The sequence below is a fragment of the Rattus norvegicus genome, chromosome X (assembly GCF_021556685.1).
Source record: "Rattus norvegicus strain SHRSP/BbbUtx chromosome X, alternate assembly SHRSP_T2T, whole genome shotgun sequence".
NCBI classification, from domain to species: domain Eukaryota; kingdom Metazoa; phylum Chordata; class Mammalia; order Rodentia; family Muridae; genus Rattus; species Rattus norvegicus.
In genome coordinates, this window is record NC_141554.1 from 108,048,752 (window position 1) to 108,067,435 (window position 18,684).

The window sequence follows — 18,684 nt, forward strand, 5'->3', positions numbered from 1 at the left end:
GGTGGCTAACTTCCACTATGTACTATGTACTAAGTACTAAGTACTATGTACTAAGTACTATGGCTTTATGGCACAACAGGGTATGCTTCGTTGGTGTGTTAATATCACAGTTTGAATGCAGTAAGACATGAATTCAAAGGAGAGAAACTACAAAGGACCAAAAAGTGTATTACTGGTTGAATAAAGCACATCTTGAAGTGGTAAAAAAAAAAAAAGAGAGAATCGATGTGTGTTCAGAAAATTAGCTGGAAAGGTTGGTGCTCTGAGATTGATCGAATATTGCTAATACATTAGCACGTTATTTTGTAGAGTTTTATTCATCTGTGTCACAATTTTGTCAGTGTGCTGTTTAGACATACACTGAGGACATTAAAAACACTGCGGCAGCCAATGCTGAGACTATATCAGGCAGCAAGGGTCAGATGCACCATCATAGTGGTCTCCTTTGTTTCACTCACAGCTGTCTCAAGTCTTTTGTTTCACTTAGAGCCATCTCCTTTCTTGGGGTCCTTAGTCCTTATTTTATGCCTGATTTTCACTTGCGGCTGTCTAGTTCTTTCAAATGAGGTCATGACAATATAGGATATACCTTATTCCAAAGAGAGTTCCAATAAGATGCGTCTCCAAAATAAAAACTTATCAAATCCCTGAATCCTCCCTGCTGGTTCCAAGACAATGATTTCTTTTAAGGCATTGCCTACCATGAAGGCAAAAACGCAGAGGAAGATGATAAGGAGCCTCCGGTCTGGAATCGTGGTGCAGAACGCAGCAAGAATTGCCATGACTGCTCCCGAAGCACCAAGGGAAGGTCCTTATTTTAATGTAGCAACTTTACACACATAACTGACAAAATTGAAAATAACAACGGAAGACATGAACATGGGTACAACTTGTTCTTGACCCAGAATGTTCTCGATGCTGGATGAGAAGCTGCACAAAACAGACATATTTGTGCCGTGAGGAATAAGGAGAAATTGTGGACAGAAACTTGGAGACCAAAGGACTTCTGAGGCTGGGTTGTGTGTACAGAATATGTGCATGGTCAGATGCAGGGAATGCAGGGTGTCCATAAGCAGAATGAGAGAGATGTGGTGATTAGGATGCCTGTCACCCGCTTCTGGCCACCACCTAGGCTATTACACCACTTGTGGATCTCCTTTCTGATGTCTACTTTGTTTTGTGGTCGTATGCTTTCCACCCATTAACTTTTATGTCATCAACATTACTCTGTACCCTGGATTTCGGTGATTCAAATAGCTAAATATAGCTGATTCAAATGCACAGCCTGTGACCTCTATAGTGGAATTAAAGCCTTCTGTCGAGTTGATATAAGCTAGACCTAATGATTAAAAAAAAACCTGTTTCCTGTTTCCTTCAGAGGCTGGATCAAGGTACTTCTCTTGTATGCTTCTTCACTTGTCCCTGCGTTTGATCTTCAAGGTTCTTCCTTCCTCAGAACATTTGTAAATGTACAATGTTGCCTAAGATAAAATTTATACCCGGATTTGGGCAGGCGCAGAGCCTGGGTCTGAGAGAGTTCCTGGTAGGCTCCATAGAAGGGAGGCCCAGAAGACTAAAGGCAACCGTAGACTCGCTGTACCCAAACTCAGAATGCCATCTACCCAATCCCTGCTTCAATATTGCCTGATGTTCCTAATCCTTCAGAAGCACATTCTAATGAATTTAGCACAATAGTCTCAAGTGATGTAGGTCTGCCATGTTTTGCAGAGCACAAAATTTGTTGTGGTTCTTGTTCTTGTTTTGTTTGCATTGGAAATCGATTCTTTTCCCATAGAAGTGATGAAATAAAAATTGTCGATAATGATATGCAAATATGTGATATAAATATCTTCAGGCACTATAACACGTAGCTTGAGTCTCTGTCAGTTCATATAGGCTGGAAAGAGGTCAGAATGGAGGCTTTGAGTTGTAGCTCAGTGGTAGAGCGCATACCTTGCACGTATGTTGTCCCGGGTTCGATTCCCGGCCTCTCCAAGCTTTTTGCTATTTTCTCTTCAGGATCAGTTTCTAGACAGGATCTAGAAGACGTATCGGTAAAGACCTCCGTAGTCTGGGCCGTATGGTCAAAGTGCTCATCTATAACCGTGACAACAATATTCCACTCTAACCTTGAAGACGTTCCCATGGAGACCTCTTAGTCTGGGGAATACAGCGTGGTCATCGCTCTGGGATTATGTTTCCTCACAGCTTCTGCCTTCCTGCTGCTGGCAGTTTCCTAGTGGGTATGCTTTCTCGGGTGAACGACGTCAAGGAAGAATGACTTCTGCTTTGAGAGAAATAAGGGAGGATACTGTGTAGGAGAAAAGTCTGTTTCAGGGACAGGATCAGGACACTTTCTTCTATGTTTCTCCCCTTGACCCTGTGTTTGATCTTCAAGGTTCATCCTTCCTCGGTGCTTTTCCAAACTCACATTTGCTTGCTGAAGAAATAACTTCAACCCGTGTCAGGGAGCCACAGAGTCTGAGTCTCAGACATGTCAGTAACCGAAGCCCACTGGAGGCACCCATTCATGACCACATTCCTAGCCTCACTCTACCCAAACTCTCAATGCCATCTTCCCAACTTATGCCCGATTGACATACCCTGCAGTCACTCATTATTATTAATTTGACATGATACTGACAATTCATTGTGGGTCTGCCATGCTTTGAAGAATTATGATTTCTTTTATTTTTAAAAGGTTGAGTTTTATTTTATACAGAAAATAAAACACAGGTACTGTTCAGCTGTACTGTAAATCTGAGTTAAATTTGAAGCTTGCCTAGATATCAAAACATTACTTAAATATTTGTGTTGAAAGGCATAATCATATTAATATCTCTACTTATCCGATCAGGTGTAGATTTTAAAAGTTACCAACTCTAACACCTAGTATTAGGTCAAATAAAGTGCTTGCATACAAGTTTATACACCGATAAAGGGTTGTGTGTAGAACACATACATTCTCAATGAGGAACCATTTCACATCGAGGGAATGAACATTGCCTTTTTATGTGTAAATTGAGACATAGATAAGGTACATAAAAGAGTCATACGTATGTCGGTGACCAGGAGGGGGAATCGTGTTCTCTCTGGTGTAAAAGTTACACAGGGAAGCTGGAAATGTAGCTCAGTTTTAGAATATTTGTGTAGAACATACAAGGTCCTGTGACTGACACGCAGTATGGACCACAAAGGATCACACAGAGGGAGGCAGTCAGAGCAAAAGTAGGCAAGAGATCCTTAAGCGAGCCAGTATACCCTGAGTCCAGAAAAATAAAGACTTCACAAAGCCAGTACTAAGCCATTATATAACTATGGGGAATAACCAGAAACAGGGAAAGGCCCAAAACTCATTTCTTCGTGTCAGTGGGGGATAGAGTGAGGGGGTGGATTTTTATAGTAATTGGTAAGTTTGAAGTGAGCAGGTCTGAAGCTGGAGAGCGTTCCTTGCATTGGACTAACCTTTTTGTACCTGTTGTCATTTTTCTATAAACGTTTTTCTAATTTGTTTTAAAAAACAAGACTTCTTGTTCTTAATACTATTACTTTGTTTTTGTTGAGTATATTTTCTTTTTTCATAAAAGAAATCCCATAGCAGCACTTGATTTGAAATTATTAATTGCAGGCAGTGAAGAGATGCAGATCCCGGCATGTTGTAAAAGTGTTGCAACTCCCTGTAGCTGTAGCCATGTTGCTTCAGTCTCCTAGGTTTATATGGAGTGTGATGGAAGGACTGTTACCTTTGAGGATGTAGCTCAGTGGTAGAGCGACTGCCTTGCGTTCTAGTGGGCCTGGGTTCGACTCCCAGCATCTCGGGGGTCCTTTTTGTGTTCTGGTTTTGTTTCTTCACAAGATATCCAGGCTTTAATTTTTTGCTGGGAGAGCCTATATGCATAGGTAATTACTGGTTAAAGCGTTCATCTAGGACCATAAGGACAATGGTCATCAATAATCCAGTTATTTCCCTGAGGTTTTAATAGTCTGGTGAGTACAGCGTGGATGTGCCTCCAGGATTGTTTTGTTCTGAGCTTGAGTGAAGCTCTGCTTTCAAGCTTGTGGAAGTTTCCCTAGTGGGTGGCTTTCTCAGGTGACAGATAGCAAGGGTCAATGAGTTCTGCTTGGAGAGAAAAGAAGGGAGGATTGGGCGGAAGGTTCCTAGTTACTGAACAGAGAACTGGAGCGTTGTGGTTGCCATGGAAACCAACGTCTTTGTGGACTCCGTTAAAATGTCTACTTAGGTGATGTAGTGATAGGAGCATTCTCTGTAGCCAAGCTTATGTGTTCCTAGAGGTGAGCACTTGAATTTCTCTGAGGGAGGGAAGACAGATGCAACTATTCCTGACCCGAGTATCTATGTATGTATATATGTATGTACACACACACAAACACACACACACACACACACACACACACACACACACACAACTACAGTACAACATATGAGCGGGAACGTCTGTCAGAGGAGAGGCGTTCTCACATGCCTACAGGAATCTCAGAGCCCTGTAGGATAATATAGTCCCTCAGAAGAATCTGAAGGGAAATACTTTCTCCTACAGTTCTGTTTACGTTTCCACAACTTTCCTAATGGAGCCATTAGGCAGGAAACAAACATTTAAAACTAGAGCACGTCAGGAACACTTCATTTTCAAAACCAATTCTCAGAAGGTGAGCCGCGATTCCTTCTGCCATTTCAAGAGGCTTTGTTTGAGAAAGTTCCGGGGAAACATAATGGGAAACTTTGTTCTTTACTGGCCACATACATTCATCAATAAGTGTAATTTAAGTCTTAAAGAAAGAGCTAGAGTTATCAGTTACAGTAACATAGGACACTAAGGACATTAGCAAACCAGCCATGTGTGGATATCAGAGAACAATCCTTGGGAGATGATTCTCTCCTTTCTCCAGAGCAACAAATCCTTTACCAGCCAAACCACGATGACACTCCAGTAAGTCCTACTCTCAGATGTGCTGATTGTACTTTCCATTATGTTTCCTGAGCATCTGCTGTCCGAGGAAACAGGCACCACAGCAGAGGTCTTAACCCCCAAACCTAGGACACTGCGACTAGATGAGCGTACATGTGTAGCAGTCTGGTCTATACAGTGTCTGGAGCCATTTGCCACCTCTCTGAAGCAGAGGGAACAAAAGAGGGATAAAGTCTGCCTGGCAGGCAGAGACAAGGCATGTCAGGGTCTCCTGGACTGCTGAGACATGGAAAGATAAGGGGAGGTGCACTTGAGGCTCAAGGCTAGGGGCTACCATTAAAGAAATCAGCCGCCCATGTATTTGTGAGAATGTGTCTGGACTCGGTGTGTTCCTTTGATATTTGTGTCTTTTGCTTCTTTTAGATGGTTGGTGTCGTGTACTCCACACTTGCAGGACCTCACTATATAACCAACGAAGATATTGAAGTCCTGACTCTCCTCCATCTGATTCCCAATGCTGGGATTTGGTGCTTATCCCAGCATGCTTAGGTACTTGTTTATCTTGACAATATAGCACACTCTCTCACTTCTGTAGGTACACAATGTGTTTTCACATCAAGTACCATTGTTTCTACATTTCCTTCATTATATAATGTCATAACTCCCCCCTGATTTTTACTTAAACTTAGGCATACGTGCTTGTATTTAAGTGTTCATGATATTATTTGTATGTCTTTAAATAAGGTATATGTCTTGTAAAGGATTAGTTTTATATTCTATTTCAATAGGTAATAAGATTGTCTTGTTTCTAATAAGGTATATCTATTTATATTATTTACATATATGTATATGTTTGCTTAACATGTCAATGCCAGAGGACAACTTGCAGGAGTGTTCCTCTGCTTAGGTCATGTGGGTCCTGGGGATCCATTGTAGGCCATGAGTGCAGTGCCAGGCACCATTGTACGAGTTACCACACATACATTTTAATATGATCCATATATATGGTCACTTGGGTTCAGTTCTGTCCCTGTGTTTGTAAGTTCGTATTTCATGCCCATAGTTGCAGAAAATCTTCTACTGGGCTGTGAATATCACTGTACTAATTTTTGAGTCTTGAGAATGAACTAGGGTCTAACTCTTGCAAATCCTATGCTCTGACACTGAGAAATTTCCCCCAGACACAGGAAATCTACTTTATTGGCCGTTTGTTTTGAAGTAGTATATAGTGCAGCACTCATCTTTTGCAGTTGGTTTTTTAATTGACTTCTGTTTGTGTGGGGTATATCAGACCCCACACCTTCCAAATGTCTGCCAAGTTGTGTCTCTACCGCCAACTTTCATTCCCATCCAAATATTAACTCTTAGAGTAGTTACTGCATTTACTGATTGATTGATTAATCCATCCATTCATTTATTTATTCATTTAGTCATCTATCTATTGTCCTGCGCTATCGTCCCACCAGCAAGAACGCATGCTCAGACACACGAATCCTTCTGCAGCAAAGCGTTTATTATATCTTAAAGAGCGGGACTCGGGGCGCCACCATGGCGCAGCTTATATACACCCTAGTGCGGCGCATCCACACCTGATTGGTCGCTTACCCATGATCTCATAGGCTCGCCCCAGAGTGGGCAAAGGCCTGGCAAGAAGACACTCTTGCACATGCGCACACAGTTAACTTCCTGAAAGGAAGTCAGGCTGGCGAGGAGGAAGCCATCTTGTAATGGCAAATGCTATCCCGGCTTTCCACGTGGGGCGCAGTGGAAGCCAGCGCCATCTTGTGGAGGCGAATGTTATTGCGGCTCTCCACATCTCCCCCTTATTGTTTTACTAGTATGAGGCTGGTCTAGGTCCCTGCAGTTACGTCCGTCCGCTGTGGCTCCTGTCTTAGGTCGTTCCTCCATGTCACAGCCTTATCCGTCGTAGGGCAACCCTATTGCCACTGGGCCCCGTGTCTTAGATTGGTCTGTGCATGAGGAAAGTTGCCCGTCTCTGGATACCGCAGTGCTGTGTGACAGTAACTGCTAAACGACCTAGGGCGAACTCTACAAAAGAGGCCAGCCAGAAAATGAGTTAGTGGGGAAATCATGATCACCCTATCGCGTCCAATGAGGAAACCTCAGCGATGTAGAAGGGCTGATCCAAGAATCATTGAGTCTCTCTCATCCCAGAGTAATGGATCCACAATTCCATGGGGTGCAAGAGCAGAGAACTCAGATGCCGACTAATTAACCAATTCTAGGGGAGGCCCCTTGTTCAATGGCCACAAGTGCCTGAGTGACAACGACATTGTCATGTTTCTGTTGAGATCTGAGTTTGCAAACCAACCATAGCATGAACACTAATCCACAGCATAGGGCTGCACCAAACAGAGCCACTCCCGATAAGTAGTGGGCACCTCATCTGGTTCTCCTCAGCTGCTACCACCAAGGGCCGTAGTCAAGCCGCTCCTATAACAAAATTTAGAATTCCCAATTGGTAGCAACTACTCCAGAAAGTTCACCCACTGTGCTTGCCTAACAATAGAATGGGGGTAGGGTAACTCCAGACACTGCAGACACAATGGCTGCAGCGGTAATGGCTGCTACAATAGCAGTGAAGATAACGAGTTCTTTCCCAGGACAGTTTAGGATCAGCCATTCTTCTCTGGAACAACCAGCAGGCAAGGGAACCATGTCTGAGATCTGCACAACCAGGGCAGAGTTCCCCAGTCCACAGCAGCTTCACACAAGTGGCATTCCTGTGAAGCTACAGACTGCAAACTAACAACACCAATCAAGGCAGCAAGAGTCACCAGGGGAATGAGGGGGACAGGAGTAACAGCTGGAGTCCAGTCTTCTCTGGAAAGCAGCAGTGCACAGAGGGTCTAAGCGTAGGCCACAGTGGGACGGGACACACGCAGCGGTAACACTGACTGTAGCAACGCCAAAATCTCTGTGATGACAAAAGATGAGGGGGGATCTTCCATCTTCCTCTCAGGGCAGAGGAATGACTCTAGGGACCCGAACCACGAGAGCTGAATCTTCATGCAACCAGGATCAGCAAGTCTCACCAGCCACCTCTGGCAGCTGGCATACTCTTGTAGCATCCTGTAGAAAAAAACACAAAGATTCCCTCTTCCCCATATAAAATATCTGAACAGGATCATGCCAATATGTGAATCTCTCTATTTCACCTAGGCAGAAGTATGTCTAGTTGTAGGGTGCCATAAACACTCAGAGTTCCTTGGCATCCAAATTTTAAAATTGAAATAAAAGGAGCATTATTTAGCATACAGGGATAACTCCCCCTTTTTAATTATCAAAATATTAGAAAGAATGAGATTTTTTTGACTAATTGTTCCTATGTAAGGCCTATAGTCTGTCTGGTATCATTGTCCTCCCTTGTTAAGGAGTCTAGGCAATCCAGTTTGAGTTCTTAATGTCCTATAAAGTAACAGTATTTAGTGTTCTTAACCACTAAGCCCTCTCTCTAGCTCCTCACAAACTTTATTTACCTAAACATAAGCATTAATTAGAAATGCCAAATCCTGTAAATATTGTCCAGATTCAGTTGTACTAGAAATCCCTGAGGTAGCAGGGTGAGGCTGGGAATTGAAAGTAAGCAAATGGAGTCTTCCTCTTTTCATATCAACTCCATTACCATTTTCAAAGAGCTGGGTCTATGGTTTTGTTTAGTTGTCTGAGCCAGAGCACTGAAAGGACAGTGAGTTGTCAGGCAATTCACACTGAAATGATCACTCACTGATTTCATGTAGAAAACTTGCCTCTAGTAAAGCATTAAGTAATTGACACCAATTGTAAACCACAAGCTATACATTGGCTATCAGTATGTAAATTGAAAGCTTGATTTAAAAACAGTGACTAAAGCACGGAATTTAATAATCTGTGCTGCAGCAGCACAAACTCAAGAGAATAAACAAGTGATCCAATCATACATGTAGCCTTTTAATTAGATGAACCACCAAAAAATACACTAAGCTCATTTCCTATGGGTTGTATGTACAAATTTACAGTAAATACAACAGCATGTAAAGAGTAAAATTATCAACTTTGCCTGAAAAATTTGTATAAGTGATAGACCAAATATCAGTATTTTGTAATAACCAATTTAACTGTTGTTTGGAATAAGATATGTTTTACCAGGTTTCTTTTTAAAATACTTTCATGACTCTAGCCTACAATTCTGTATTAACACAACTGAAGCTTTATCTCCAATGAGGATAACAAAGTTAAGACCTCTGGTAAGGTGAGGTACTTAGCCAACTAACATATCCTTAGAAGCTTAAAATTAGTTTTAAATATTCTTTTCTGGAGTAGTGTAACAGCTACTCCCCAAATATTAAAGCTCATTTTGAGAGCAAAGGTTTGTAGTAAAAATTTCCATATACACTGAAAGATTTAAGTTCTAACTTCTTACATTGAAGAAGCAACAAAATTACATAATATAAGGCTGTTAGCCATTCTTTTGTAAAAAAATTTTAATGATATCACTTCATGGACTCTCTAAAATTATAAGCAAGCTCACAAAATGAAAACTCACAATCGCCAGGATGTAAATAAATTGCATAAAAACAATCCTCTAAATCTATCTTGAAATGGCAGTTGGAGTAAGCAAACTGGCTGTAATGCTCTCACAAGTTCTAAAACCTCATCAATCCTTCGTAAATCCTGTAACAATCTCTACCTGTTTGATTTTTCTCAATTACAAATAAGTTTGAGTTAGTCAATGTAACACTGGCAATCTTTAATCACAATCCTTAAGCTCTCCTTGTACCACCAGAGCACAACCACAACTTTGGAAAGTCACCTGAGTTCTGAGTATGTGACTAGGCAGTTGTTCTTGGGGCAGTGGAATTAGCATCAAAATACAGTAACTTCAGGGCAAACCACAACTTTGGAAAGCAAAACTCAACCTCCAACAACCTAGTCTCCAAAATCTAGTCTCCAAAACAACAAGTCTATCCTTCATGCTACAAAGTTTGACTGCCAGTTCCTACATATGAACGCACGATGGTGCAGTCTCCAATACCTCAACAAAGAGACATTGTCCTAAATTCTTTTAGAAGCCTGGTTTCTAGAATAAGAATTCCATAAAAATATTATCTCAATTTAGACCTGTTTCCCTAGGTTGGCCCATGTCACATGTTATCTAGAATGACTTCATCCAAATTACCAGCTTTATGTCAACTTTCTATTACCAATATTATACCTTTTTAACCATATCCAATAACTTAAAAGCCAATAGTCCATAACCAAGGCATGTAGAGCATATTTATACATTTAAAACCAATGAGAAACAAAATTGAAGTGGCTACACATATCTTTAATATTTGGACCAAGCACCATTTTTACCTTTTTAGCTATGATTTTAAGAGAAGCACCTTGTCACCTGTTGAGTCTAATAATCAGCTCATGTAGACGCTCACCCCTGGGCAGCTTCTCCAGCTGACCTAGACACCTGGCTACAGGTACAGGGCTCCAAGGACTGACTGAAACTGTTTTTTATTCATTTGTTCCTTTTTTGAAACGAGTTAAAACCAAATCAAGGTGTGAACGACTGGCAGATAAAGTTTTTACCATTTTCTCTTTTGAACATGAAACATAAAACATTTAAGCAACAAGAAACAAAAACCACAGACATAAACTGACAGACATGGACAGCTTGGTGCACCAAGGACAGACAATAGACAAAGGGGAAAAACTAGATGGTGTTCCACTAAAGGGACCCACATTCGAATAGGAGTCAGCAGAGAGGTAGGATTTCCCCTTTCCCACCACTTCCACGGTGACCATACACTCGAGTGGAGTTGATATGGACGATGGATTGTCTCAGTTCCTGGACTAGTCCATCAACGTGTTGAAGCCAAATTCCTGTAAGATACTGAGATATATTATGGGGTATCTAAGCAGCATGACTGACATTCACAAATGGTATGGAAGTGAATATTTTTGTTTGATTCTCCTGAATAAGTTTTTCAGGCGGTCTACCTCTAACAAATCTGATCAGTATGACTCTGTGAAGTTTAAACAAAATTATCAGCCTTGACCACAAAGGATCCATAACTTTCGGTCTCTTCACAGTGGCTCTCCACCTAGGCCCATATCTTTCTTCTTCATAGCAAGCTGTCTCATCTTCTAAATCCTCTTCCTCAGAGAAGCTAAGCTCGTCTGTTTCTGAACTATCAAGCTCTAAAGCCTCTAACTCCTTTACCGGATAAAGGCTTCTCCTTTTCAGAGCTTTCTTCTCCTTTCTCTGTTTCTCTCCCGGGTTGTTCTTTCCCCTATCTCTCGCTCCCTCAGATCTAAAGTCTTTGGGAGGGTCTGTTTTCTTACTTGTACCTTTTCTTTTCTCTTTGAGCTCTTTAATCTTTTATCCCGCTCTGTTTTTGACATGCTGTCTTGTAACTCCCCTAGCACTCGCTGTCCTGCTATTACTGTTGGGCGGCATTTCTCATCTTCTAGGCACGACCTCTGATGGTGCCTAGCAGCAGCCGCAAAATCAAAAACCAAAAGACAAAGAATGAAGGCTGATAAAACGATAACAAAAGCCTCCACCGCATCTTCTAATGGGGGAGAGAAGTGAAGGAGGTCAAGACCAAACATATCTCTCAGAGCTTACCCTAGACACTGCAGTTCTGTATCCTCTCCGCGGACGAAATGTATATAAGTAATACTCAAGTTAATAATAAAAAATTGGGTTCAGAGCTAAACAGAGAATTCACAGCTGAGGAATGCCGAATGGATGACAAACACCTAAAGAAATGTTCAACATCTTTAGTCATAAGGGAAATGCAAATCAAAACAACCCTGAGATGGCTAAGACCAAAAACTCAGGTGACAGCAGATGCTGGCGAGGGTGCGGAGAAAGAGGAACACTCCTCCATTGTTGGTGGGATTGCAGACTGGTAAAAACCATTTTGGAAATCAGTCTGGAGGTTCCTCAGAAAATTGGACATTGAACTGCCTGAGGATCCCGCTATACCTCTCTTGGGCATATACCCAAAAGATGCCCCAACATATAAAAAAGACACATGCTCCACTATGTTCATCGCAGCCTTATTTATAATAGCCAGAAGCTGGAAAGAACCCAGATGCCCTTCAACAGAGGAATGGATACAGAAAATGTGGTACATCTACACAATGGAATATTATTCAGCTATCAAAAACAATGACTTTATGAAATTCATAGGCAAATGGTTGGAACTGGAAAATATCATCCTGAGTGAGGTAACCCAATCACAGAAAAACACACGTGGTATGCACTCATTGATAAGTGGCTATTAGCCCAACTGCTTGAATTACCCTAGATGCCTAGAACAAATGAAACTCAAGACGGATGATCAAAATGTGAATGCTTCACTCCTTCTTTAAAAGGGGGAACAAGAATACCCTTGGCAGGGAATAGAGAGGCAAAGATTAAAACAGACACAGAAGGAACACCTATTCAGAGCCTGCTCCACATGTGGCCTACACATATACAGCCATCCAATAAGACAAGATAGATGAAGCAAAGAAGTGCAGGCCGACAGAAGCTGGATGTAGATCGCTCCTGAGAGACACAACCAGAATACCGCAAATACAGAGGCGAATGCCAGCAGCAAACCACTGAACTGAGAATAGGACCCCCAATGAAGGAGTCGGGGGGGGGACTGGAAGAGCTTGAAGGGGCTCGTGACCCCATATGTACAACAATTCCAAGCAACCAGAGATCCAGGGACTAAGCCACTGCCTAAAGACTATACATGGACTGACCCAGGACCCTGACCTCATAGGTAGCAATGAATATCCTAGTAAGAGCACCAGTGGAAGGGGAAGCCCTGGGTCCTGCTAAGACTGAACCCCCAGTGAACTAGACTGTTGGGGTGAGGGTGGCAGTGGGGGGAGGATGGGGAGGGGAACACCCATAAGGAAGGGGGGAGGGATTAGGGGGATGTTTGCCCGGAAACCGGGAAAGGGAATAACACTCGAAATGTGTATAAGAAATACTCAAGTTGGGGTTGGGGTTTTGCTCAGTGGTAGAGCGCTTGCCTAGCAAGCGCAAGACCCTGGGTTGGGTCCCCAGCTCCGAAAAAAAGAAAAAAGAAGAAGAAGAAAAAAGAAATACTCACGTTAATAAAAAATATATATAGCAGACAAAAAATAAAGAAATAATTTTCATGTTAAAAAAGTGGGGTAGAGAGCTAAACAAAGAATTCTCAGTTTACGAATATCAAATGGCTGAGAAGCACCTAAAGAAATGTTTAAAATCCTTAGTCATCAGGGAATTGCAAATCAAAATAACCCTGAGATCCACCTCACATCAGTCAGAATAGCTAAGATCAAAAACTCAGGTAACAGCAGATGCTGGCAAGAGTGTAGAGAAAAAAGAACACTCCTCCATTGTTGGTGGGATTGCAAACTGGTACAACCACTCTGGAAATCAGTCTGGAGGTTCCTCAGAAAATTGGACATTAAAGTACCTGAGGACCCAGCTATAAATCTCCGGGGCATATACCCAAAAGATGCTCCAACATACAACAAAGACACATGCTCCACTATGTTCATAGCAGACATATTTATAAAAGCCAGGAGCTGGAAAGAACCCAGATGCCCTTCAACAGAGGAATGGATACAGAAAATGTGTTACATCTACACAATGGAGTACTACTCAGCTATCAAAAACAATGACTTCATGAAATGCATAGGCAAATGATGGAACTAGACAGTATCATCCTGAGTGAGGTAATCCAATCACAGAAAAACACACATGTTATGAAGTCACTGATAAGTGGATTTTAGCCCAAAACTCAAATTACCCAAAATACAATCCACAGACCACATGAAGCTCAAGAAGAAATATGACCAAAGTGCAGATGATTCACTCCTTCTTAAAGGGGGAACAAAAATATTCATAGGAGGGAAGGTGGAGGCAAAGTTTAAAGCAGAGATCGAAGGAATGGCCATTCACACCCTGCCCCACATGTGGCCCATATATATACAGTCACCAAAAGTGGTTAAGATGGATGAACCAAAGAAGTGCAGGCCGACAGGAACCGGAGAGGGATGTCTCTTGAGAGACACAACCAGAACATGTCAAATACAGAGGTGAATGCTAGCAGCAAACCATTGAACTGAGAAGAGAGATACCCGTGGGAGGAAGTAGAGAAAGGATTGAAAGCGCTAAAGGGGCTTGCAACCCCAAAAGAACAACAATGCCAACCAACCAGAGCTACCAGGGACTAAACCACTACCCAAAGACTATACACAGACTGACCCAAGGCTCCAAATGCATATGTAGCACAGAACAGACTTGTTGGGTCACCAGTGGAAGGGGAAGCACTTGGTCCTGCGAAGGTTGGACCCCCAGTGCAGGGGAACATCGGAGGAGTGGTAAGCTGGCTGGAAGGGAGGGAAACACCCTTATGGGGAAGAGGAAGGGAAGGGGGACAAGGGAGGGCAGAGGGTGTTTAAGGACAGAACACCGGGCAAGGGGATAATTTGAAATGTAAATAAAGAAATATATCGTATAAAAAATTATCCAGCTCAGGAACATCACTGCTGGTTCCAAAGTAATGATTACTTTTAAGGCATTGCCTGCCATGAAGGCAAAAACGCGGAGGAAGATGATAAGGAGCCTCCGGTCTGGAATCGTGGTGCAGATTGCAGCAAGAATTGCCATGACTGCTCCCAAGCACCAAGGAAAGGTTCTGATTTTAATGTAGCAATTTTACACACATAACTGACAAAATTGAAAATAACAACGGAAGACATGAACATGGGTACAACTTGTTCTTGACCCAGAATGTTCTCGATGCTGGATGAGAAGCTGCACAAAACAGACATATTTGTGCCGTGAGGAATAAGGAGAAATTGTGGACAGAAACGTGGAGACCAAAGGACTTCTGAGGCTGGGTTGTGTGTACAGAATATGTGCATGGTCAGATGCAGGGAATGCAGGGTGTCCATAAGCAGAATGAGAGAAATGTGGTGATTAGGATGCCTGTCACCCTCTTCTGACCACCACCTAGGCTATTACACCAATTGTGGATCTCCTTTCTGATGTCTACTTTGTTTTGTGGGCGTATGCTGTCCACCCATTAACTTTTATGTCATCAACATTACTCTGTACCCTGGATTTCGGTGATTCAAATAGCTAAATATAGCTGATTCAAATGCACAGCCTGTGACCTCTATAGTGGAATTAAAGCCTTCTGTTGAGTTGATATAAGCTAGACCTAATGATAAAAAAAAAAAAAAACAAAAAAAAAACTGTTTCCTTCAGAGGCTGGATCAAGGTACTTCTCTTGTACGCTTCTTCACTTGACCCTGCGTTTGATCTTCAAGGTTCTTCCTTCCTCAGAACATTTGTAAATGTACAATGTTGCCTAAGATAAAATTTATACCCGGATTTGGGCAGGCGCAGAGCCTGGGTCTGAGAGAGTTCCTGGTAGGCTCCATAGAAGGGAGGCCCAGAAGACTAAAGGCAACCGTAGACTCGCTGTACCCAACCTCAGAATGCCATCTACCCAATCCCTGCTTCAATATTGCCTGATGTTCCTAATCCTTCAGAAGCACATTCTAATGAATTTAGCACAATAGTCTCAAGTGATGTAGGTCTGCCATGTTTTGCAGAGCACAAAATTTGTTGTGGTTCTTGATCTTGTTTTGTTTGCATTGGAAATCGATTCTTTTCCCATAGAAGTGATGACATAAAAATTGTCGATAATGATATACAAATATGTGATATAAATATCTTCAGGCACTATAAAAAGTAGCTTGAGTCTCTGTCAGTTCATATAGGCTGGAAAGAGGTCTGGAGTGAGGCTTTGAGTTGTAGCTCAGTGGTAGAGCGCATACCTTGCACGTATGTTGTCTCGGGTTCGATTCCCGGCCTCTCCAAGCTTTTTGTTTTTTTTCTCTTCACGATCAGTTTCTAGACAGGATCTAGAAGACGTGTCGGTAAAGACCTCCGTAGTCTGGGGCGTATGGTCAAAGTGCTCATCTATAACCGTGACAACAATATTCCACTCTAACCTTGAAGACGTTCCCATGGAGACCTCTTAGTCTGGGGAGTACAGCGTGGTCATCGCTCTGGGATTATGTTTCCTCACAGCTTCTGCCTTCATGCTGCTGGCAGTTTCCTAGTGGGTATGCTTTCTCGGGTGAACGACGTCAAGGAAGAATGACTTCTGCTTTGAGAGAAATAAGGGAGGATACTGTGTAGGAGAAAAGTCTGTTTCAGGGACAGGATCAAGACACTTTCTTCTATGTTTCCCCCCTTGACAGTTTTTTTTTGTTTTGTTTTGTTTTGTTTTTTTTTATCATTAGGTCTACCTTATATCAACTAGACAGAAGGCTTTAATTCCACTATAGAGGTCACAGGCTGTGTATTTGAATTAGCTATATTTAGCAATTCGAATCACCGAAATCCAGGGTACAGAGTAATGTTGATGACATAAAAGTTAATGGGTGGACAGCATACACCCACAAAAGAAAGTAGACATCAGAAAGGAGATCCACAAGTGGTGTAATAGCCTAGGTGGTGGCCAGAAGCGGGTGACAGGCATCCTAATCACCACATCTCTCTCATTCTGCTTATGGACACCCTGCATTCCCTGTATCTGACCATGCACATATTCTGTACACACAACCCAACCTCAGAAGTCCTTTGGTCTCCAAGTTTCTGTCCACAATTTCTCCTTATTCCTCACGGCACAAATATGTCTGTTTTGTGCAGCTTCTCATCCAGCATCGAGAACATTCTGGGTCAAGAACAAGTTGTACCCATGTTCATGTGTTCAGTTTTTATTTTCAATTCTGTCAGTTATGTGTGTAAAGTTGCCACATTAAAATCAGGACCTTCCCTTGGTGCTTGGGATTAATCATGGCAATTCTTGCTGCAATCTGCACCATGATCCCAGTCTGGAGGCTCCTTATCATCTTCCTCCATGTTTTTGCCTTCATGGTAGGCAATGCCTTAAAAGAAATCATTGTCTTGGATACAGCAGAGAGCATTCAGGGATTTGATAAGTTTTTATTTTGGAGAAACATCCTTGTTGAGTTCTCTTTGGAATAAGGTATATCATATATTTTCATGACCTCATTTGAAAGAACTAGACAGCCGCTAGTGAAAATCTGGCATAAAATAAGGACTAACGACCCCAAGAAGGGTCTAAGTGAAACAAAAGCCTTGCGACAGCTCTGAGTGAAACAAAGGAGACCACTATGTTCTGACCCTTGCTGCCTGACAGAGTCTCAGCATTGCCTGTCGCAGTGTTTTTAATGTCCTCAGTGTATGTCTAATTAGCACACTATGACAAAATTGTGACACAGATGAATAAAAGTCTACAAAATAATGTGCTAATGTATTAGCAATATTCTATCAATCTCAGAGCACCAAACTTTCCAGCCAATTTTCTGAACACACATCGATTCTCTTTAAATTATGCCTTAACTTTCAGGACGGAAATATTGATTTCAAATTTTTGGCAGGGCAGTCATTTTCTTTCACAACTTTTCTGTACTGTATTTATCACTTCGTATATTCTGGGGGTTCCCTTAAATTTACACTTTATTCAATAGAACTTTACTTTTCTCAGGGAAATATCCTAATTCCATTTTTTATCTTTATTAACATGAATATTTCTTATTTACATTTCGATTGTTATTCCCTTTCTTGGATTCCGGGCCAACATCCCCATAACCCCTCCCCATCCCCTTCTATATTGGTGCTCCCCTCCCCATCCTTCCCCATTACCACCCTCCCCCCAACAATCACCAAGGGCTTCCCCTTCCACTGGTGCTCTTACTAGGTTATTCATTGCTACCTATGAGGTTGGAGCCCAGGGTCAGTCCATGTATAGTCTTTGGGTAGTGGCTTAGTCCCCGGAAGCTCTGGTTGGTTGGCATTGTTGTTCATATGGGGTCTGGAGCACCTTCAAGCTCTTCCGGTCCTTTCTCTGATCCTTCAACAGGGGTCCCATTCACAGTTCAGTGGTTTGCTGCTGGCATTCACCTATGTATTTTCTGTATTCTGTCTGTGTCTCTGGGGAGAGATCTACATCCGGCTCCTGTCGGCCTGCACTTCTTTGCTTCATCCATCTTGTCTAATTGGGTGGCTGTATATGTATGGGCCACATGTGGGGCAGGCTCTGAATGGGTGTTCCTTCTGCCTCTGTTTTAATCTTTCCCTCCCTATTCCCTGCCAAGGGTATTCTTGTTCCCCCTTTTAAAGAAGGAGTGAAGCATTCGCATTTTGATCATCTGCCTTGAGTTTCATGTGTTCTGTGCATCTAGGGTAATTCAAGCATTTGGGCTAATAGCCACTTATCAATGAGTGCATACCATGTGTGTTTTTCTGTGATTGGGTTACCTCACTAAGGATGATATTTTCCAGTTCCATCCATTTGCCTATGAATTTCATAAAGTCATTGCTTTTGATAGCTGAGTATTATTCCATTGTGTAGATGTACCACATTTTCTGTATCCATTCCTCTGTTGAAGGGCATCTGGGTTCTTTCCAGCTTCTGGCTATTACAAATAAGGCTGCGATGAACATAGTGGAGCACGTGTCTTTTTTGTATGTTGGGGCATCTTTTGGGTATATGCCCAAGAGAGGTATAGCTGGGTCCTCAGGTAGTTCAATGTCCAATTTTCTGAGGAACATCCAGACTGATTTCTAGAATGGTTGTACCAGTCTGCAATCCCACCAACAATGGAGGAGTGTTCCTCTTTCTCCACATCCTCGCCAGCATCTGCTGTCACCTGAGTT

General features: G+C 42.2%; 1 non-coding gene and 3 pseudogenes across 1 annotated transcript; 2 read left to right on the forward strand and 2 right to left on the reverse strand.

Moving 5' to 3' along the window:
• Positions 1–479: 479 nt before the first annotated feature.
• Positions 480–1,040, reverse strand: LOC134484070 (presenilin-associated rhomboid-like protein, mitochondrial; annotated as a pseudogene).
• Positions 1,041–1,926: 886 nt separating this feature from the next.
• Trnaa-ugc7 (transfer RNA alanine (anticodon UGC) 7) lies at positions 1,927–1,995 on the forward strand. The gene has a single exon. It is a non-coding gene; the product is annotated as a tRNA-Ala (tRNA).
• Positions 1,996–7,798: 5,803 nt separating this feature from the next.
• Parl-ps4 (presenilin associated, rhomboid-like, pseudogene 4) lies at positions 7,799–15,964 on the reverse strand (annotated as a pseudogene).
• A 99-nt stretch (positions 15,965–16,063) lies between these two features.
• On the forward strand, positions 16,064–17,118 carry LOC134484200 (presenilin-associated rhomboid-like protein, mitochondrial; annotated as a pseudogene).
• The last annotated feature ends 1,566 nt before the right edge of the window (positions 17,119–18,684 follow it).